The sequence below is a fragment of the Nicotiana tabacum genome, chromosome 6, assembly GCF_000715075.1.
Source record: "Nicotiana tabacum cultivar K326 chromosome 6, ASM71507v2, whole genome shotgun sequence".
Classification (NCBI taxonomy): Eukaryota; Viridiplantae; Streptophyta; class Magnoliopsida; order Solanales; family Solanaceae; genus Nicotiana; species Nicotiana tabacum.
The window spans coordinates 170,200,584-170,207,305 of NC_134085.1; the positions used below are offsets into that span (position 1 = coordinate 170,200,584).

Below are 6,722 nucleotides of genomic sequence, written 5' to 3' on the forward strand. Positions count from 1 at the left end.
AAATATTTTTTTATGTTATTCTCCTCATCCCCTTCCCCCAAGTCCCCATGTTTCCTTGCTCCCCCCTCCCCCAAATACTCCCCCTCCCCTCCCAATACCCAACATTTTCTTGACTCTACTCTCTTCAAGGAATTTATTATTCTTCTAAAAAATTTCACATAAACCGAAATGAACAAATGTGATGCTTTACTTTTTTACGCAAAAATAATGTTAAAATTCGTGCTCCATAACTAAAAAGAAAATATTCTTTTATGATTGAAAAAGAATGTATTCTCTCTATAACATGAAAATAAAGTACTCATTTTATTGAAATGAAAGAAAATATTTTTTCTACACCATGAAAAGAAAATACTTTTTTTTCTTGAAATGAAAGAAAATACTTTTTCTATGAAAAGAAAGTACTTCTTTTGTTGAAATGAAAAAAATACCTTTTTATATCAAGTAAAAATAATACTCATTTATTGAAATGCAAAAAATTCTATCTATAACATGAAAATAAAGTATTATTAATAATATTTTTATTTAGGATGGGGGTGAGGGGATTGGGTGGGTAGGGGGTTGGTGGGGATGGGGAATTGGGTGGGGAAGGTTGAGGAGGAATTTTAGAAAATATTTTGTCTTCTCTTGATAGGGAAAACATTTTCCTCCAATTGGAGGAAAATGAGTTTACGAGGAAAAAATTTCAAAATATTTAAGCCGATCAAACATAAAATTGAAAAATATTTTCCTTCATACCAAACACACCCTAAAAGAATAAGATTGAAAAGGAAAATGAAAGCTATGTTGGAGCTGGAGATATATATATTATAGTAGTTCATTGATACCTTAGCATAATATTTAATTCCAGAATTTATAATACAAACCTCAGTGTGGATGCTCAGTTTCACTAGTTTCTATTTCTACTATATTAGAAGTGGTAGTGCACTAGGTGAAGTTGACAGGACTTCGTCGACATGCCAGCTTCAACTTTTATATTTTTTCCCTAGTATTATTACATTTGTTGTTTTAGTAAATAAAGCAACCCGAGACATTTTTAGAGTCCACTTTACAGCTCTAAAATTTACATGTTTTGTATCTTCTGAGGCTGACTCACTGTATTAACAGCACAACACGTGGACTTTAACTTTTGACAGCTGGGAGTTAACTTTGGTGATAAATGATAATCTACGTCAAAATTTATACACCCTCTGGTAAGATAAATGTTCTTCCCTCTCGTAGTTTTGTGTAGCAACGGCTTTTCTTTGTAGAAAGTAGTGAAATCAAAGAACCCAGCAGTGCACGGAACGCTGAAAGCAAGAAATTTCAGGTCAATTGATAATTCTTAAATTTCTAGATAGAAAGTTAAGAATCTTGCTGGCAACAGAGGAAATCCCAAATTTTAACTCAATATCTAACAGTAATGAAGAATTCATGGGAAGGGATATTGTAAAATTAGGATTCTTTTTAGGGAAAATTGGTAAATCGTGCTAGGGTTTGTGAATTTCAGAAATTGATAAAATTTCAAATTTCATTACTGCTAAAATGTTGGCAATATAAGAGCTTTTGCTTGGCTGAAGTTTTATAAAAATACCCTAAAGATTATGTTGTACAAGCTACTACCCACTAACTATATTAGAAGTGCAAGTTAACATGTGAGACAGGCGGCTCTTTGTCGACATCTTTGCTTGCCGAGGACATTGGTGTTTCAAAAAGAATTTTACCGTAATTGGCAGCTACTTTTACTAATAATCGCCGCTTCAGCTTTACGTTTATCCTTTTGCTTTGTATTTTTTGGTCACTTTTTCTTTGGATTTTGTATAACCTTTGCGTGTTTGTCGAAGCCAAATTTTCAGAGACGAGCTAAGGCCAAAGAATTTCGAGGCGTCTGTGTGGAATTAGCTATTGTCCTGTTGGTGCCCTCTCATCAGAAGTTAAAACAACTTCAGTAAAAAAATTCCTGGTACTCATTTCAAGACTTCTCAAGATGGATATATCTGCTATCTCACCTTAGACCAAGTATTAGGTAATTAAAACCCAAATGCTTTTTATTTCTTACATTCTTTTTCTTTTCTTAACATTTGAATATTCACGTTCTTGGTATATAGATTGTGGATATATCACTAAGCAGAGCTATAGATTTGGTTGGTTTAGCACAAAGCTGAAATTGGTGCGAAGTGTGGGAAGTCATTCTACTGGTGTTGTGACAACATTTTATGTAAGTTCAAAAAACTTTGTGCATGAAATGAAAAATCAGTACATATAAATGGGTGTAATGGGGATTTTAATTTACATTGGGTGCAGATGTGCTCGGAAGTTGAGGCAGGGCCGTTGAGAAGAGAGATAATTTTGACTTCTTGGGAAACAGAACATAATAGCTTTATCTTATTCAAAGCTAGAGCAATATTTTTGTAGACATGATTCAATTGATAAAACAAATCATATTGTATCCTCTTTTGTCTAATATTTGTTGTTGTATTTGTTTACATTTATGGTTCAGTATATTAAGGCCAGACACTTGTGCTATTTTGCCTCAATTATTCCAAAACTTCAAGGTTGCAGACTCTAAATTGTTGGAGCATAAGCAAAGATTATCTGGTTATAATCTTTTGTTGCAAATGAAAGCACTTTAGACTGCAAATTGTTGGGCCCATGTGAAGCATTGGGCAAGACTATCTAGTTCATGGAATATGCACCAACATCGTTAAAAAAAAACAAAAAAAAAAACACAAAAGCGATAAATGAATTGTAATTGCAAGAATTGACAAACATAAAATAAAAGAAAACAGTAAATTTTCTTATAAGTATTCTGCATCACTAATTATGAAGTGGGACTAGGGTCCCTATTTATAGTGGAGAGTCGTGCTTTAGTGGACCTCTGAGGTTCGGAACGTGGCTGAGAGTCCGATGGGTGGACGTTGGAGGGTTGGTAATCGGGCTGTTGGACTCATCCAAACTGGTTCGTTCTTGACGATTCATCATGTTAACTTTCGCCTGGAGCACCTCTTGAGCTAGGCGTAGGCATCATCCAAGTTGAGACTAAGGCTGGTATGCTCGATCCGAACCAAGATATTGACCACCATGCCTAAGACTAGTCAAATGTATAGTTAATCAGGACAAAGTCCGGTCCAATGGGAGCGAGTCGCTACCAATTTTCATAAGGTCACAGTCCAAAATAGGGGACCATTGGGAGTTGGGACCAAATGACGAATTTTCACATCCGACTAGACCGTTTCCATAATTGGAAAAAGCAAGATTGAATATTTGACCCGACCCATTAATTGTCCTCTAATTCAAATTGCAGCTTACCAGCAAGGCTCCTGCACTAGTGGCCATACTACTGAAAATGGCCATGATGTTGAACGAGCAAAGGAACTTAGCTTTCACAGTGTCAACAGGGCATGGCTGATTGTGCAAATTCCAGCTTCTCAGGAATCTACACCAGTCGTTCTATATACCCCATCACGGGTCAATTAGTGGCGGATTTGAATTTTTAGAACATGGGTGCACCACTAAAGAAAGAAGAAAATATAAGTGTATTAAGTGGGAATTGATCGCTAGTCCTTTGCGAAAATAATTAAGTATTGTACCAAGTACACCATTCAACCTTTGTGGAGCATGACTGCCAATACATAATATTAGGCCATTCAAAACAAAAATTACCTAAATAAAATTCCTAATTTGATAGAGGGACCATGAATTCACATGCCCAGTTGAGTGATTTTGTCATTTGTCATTTGCATGGTGTTTACCCTTGAAATCGGATAACAATTAAATTTGTAAGTAATTTTAAGGATATGTGTTTTAATTAGACAAAAAGCAATTAATGAAGTAAATAATGAATAAACATAGACAGAATAAATTCAAAGCACACGATCGAGATAGTTCCAGTCTCAATGAGATAATCGACCTAGATCCGGGCTCACCACGATTAGCACTAATGGACAAGAAAAGAAAATTATAATATATTGCTTTGGAATGCGTGTTACAATGTAGTTTTATGAGTAATCAGACCACTTTTATATAGTAGGATAGTTCCATATTAGGTACAACTCTATAAAAGGTAAAAAAAAAATCTTCTGATTAACTGATTGCCGGTATACATGCCGAGATTCCCGCCGTAATATCTGGCTGGTCACAGATATTTCGGCCTTCCATTGGTTATGCTTGATTGTCGACAATATCTTTCGAAATTGTTCGAGGCTCTGGAACTATGACCTCGGTATTCCCGAGGGCAAGCATTGTGTCTCCGGACTCTGGCTCGATGGGACTTTCGGCTCGATTCTAGTCCCTTGCCATCATATCTCGATCCAGGCTTATTTTATCGAAAGTCGAGGTGCATCATGAGCTCGGTTACACCCGTGTACGGTGTACACCTGGGTAAGAGATGGGACATATGACATTTTGCCTTTCTAGTATGCCTTTCTTCATAAATATTGCTCTAGATTTATCCCTTTTGGGCCCCTCCATATATAGCATTCAAAAATCAGAATGAGATGTCCTCTGTGGGAGAGTCTCGATGGCTTAGAAATTTGTTCGCTAGTGTTTGTTTTTTGTTTTTTGGTTCAGTAGTTTACTAGTTCGTTTTCAACTTCATGGTTATTGCTTTCGGTGACACCATCTAAAGACAGATGCTTTGGGCCTGGCCTCTTTTAGACTTGAAAATCAAATCAAAACGGTTAGTCCACTTTGGGCCTAACTCTTAAATGTGTGGGCCATCTAAGCACTAAGTTGAAACTTTTAAGAGGGGCTTGTCATTTATCTAATTCTTCTTCTTTTTTTCTTTTTTTAATTTTCCACCCGGTATTAGATATTAGGTATCCGCCTTAGGGCCGACTAAGTTCATATTCACGTCGGAAGTTCCACATTAGGGAGTAAAGCTCTCTTTAACAAATTTAACTTTATACACAGAACTCAAACCCGAGATCTTTGATAAAATATGAATGAGTACTTATCGCTCTGCCACACCCTTGTTGGTGTCATTTCTCTATTCAAAAGAGGGAGACAAGACATCCGGTACTTATAGCACGTACTACTTTTTAGTTGTGCCATATGTAGGGGTAGCAAAATGGTTAAAAGAAAACAGTTAACCACCCATATCATCCACTAAAATAATGGGTTGGATAATGAACTTTTTAAAAACGGGTCAAATATGGATAAAAATCATATTATACATTTAGAAAATGGTTAATCAAAGGATAACCAATGAGTCTAACTTTTACATTTGTAAAGCCTCAAATTGGGGGTTCCTCAAGTTAGGGAGACTTAGAATTCTCCCAAAAGTTATAAGAAGTCATAAATAATATGGTTACTCATATTATGCGCCGATTAACCCGTTTTTTATCCGTATTAAATATGAGTTGGGTCGGATAATTTATCCGTTTTTTCATTACCCGTTTTCGACCAGAACCATATCTGACCCGACCCAACCGTTTGCCGCTCCTAGGCATATGCGATAAAACGGTAATAATATCACTTAGCAATAATCATAAACCCCCTTGACTTTAAGTTTGAAAGTGAAACAACTGACGTCTTAATCTAAATAACGGCGAGCTAAGCACACTTTTTCAGACTTAGCACTGAATAATGGTCAATCGTTAAGCTGATTTTACATTATTTATTGATATGATATGAAATGGATATGTGGTTATAAATATCACCTAAACTCAGTCAATTAGCCATTCGTGTGAAGTGTAGGAAGAATATAACATGTCGTACCAAAAAAGAAAAGAATAGAACATTGACATTCTCACAGATAAAAGAAAAATGAAGGAATAAGGGAGTTGTTTTAACCAGATTGTCATTGAAAAGTTTCCTTTTTTGGTTACTGATTCGTGGTGGTTGATAAATAAATAGCCGACAGAGTTTGTAGAGAAAATTAAAAAAAGTCAAAAAACCAATTCATGAAAGAAGACCTAAACTTTGAGAAAGTCAAAAATTTCGGGGCTGAACCGCTGAACTTTAAAAAGGATTGCTATCTCTGCTTCCTAACAAGAAAATTGATGCCATATGTTTGACAAATATGGTTGTTTATCAAAAAAAAAAAAATAAGGATTTCGGTCAAAGTTTATTTTTAGAAGAACTCGGGTTACTGATAATCAAGTTGAAATAGGAATAATTGATGTAAATAATAACTGAATAGAAAGCAAAGTAAATCAGTATATTCAAATAGTATTTCGTGTCCTTACAAATGTTCATTCCTCACCTTTTATAGCTATTTCTACGTTTTTCTCCATTCATAATGGAGTCATTATGGACAATTAATAGCATTTAATGTAACGTTATAATTGGTAATCGTAACTGATTCAATACAGATTCTATAACGTTTTCCATAATTAACGCCTATTAATTACCAATAGTACGTATTTATACCCCTTTTGTTATTTAAGTTCATTCTTCTGATGCGTCTTCTGAATATCAAGAGTTCCGAGCACCTATCCCTTCTGGTTTTCTTGGATCTTTGCTCGTGCCTGCTAAAGCTCGTGCCTCTTCAACTATTCTTCACCAACTGTCATTCCTTTACCAGTCCACGTGTCATGACATGTCACCTCATAATTAATTCGATACATAAACTTGATTTTTTCCAATACAGATAATCCCTCCACTTGCCATTTATTCATTAATAGAATATTTGGGAAGTGGATCTCATTAAAGTGGGAACTTTTACCGCCATTATACCTTCTCTGGAACTGATGCTTTATGTATCACTTCCATTTAATGCTCATGACGCGTGACATCCTCTAATT

General features: G+C 35.4%; 1 long non-coding RNA gene across 2 annotated transcripts; it reads left to right on the plus strand.

The window, feature by feature from the left end:
- Window positions 1-1,189: 1,189 nt before the first annotated feature.
- Window positions 1,190-2,575, plus strand: LOC107806221 (uncharacterized). Of its 2 annotated transcripts, XR_001652608.2 has the most exons (4): window positions 1,190-1,306; window positions 1,821-2,002; window positions 2,085-2,194; window positions 2,281-2,557. It is a non-coding gene; the product is annotated as an uncharacterized LOC107806221 (long non-coding RNA). The 2 variants fall into 2 exon arrangements; XR_001652606.2 differs by having other exon boundaries at window positions 1,197-2,002; window positions 2,281-2,575.
- Window positions 2,576-6,722: the final 4,147 nt, after the last annotated feature.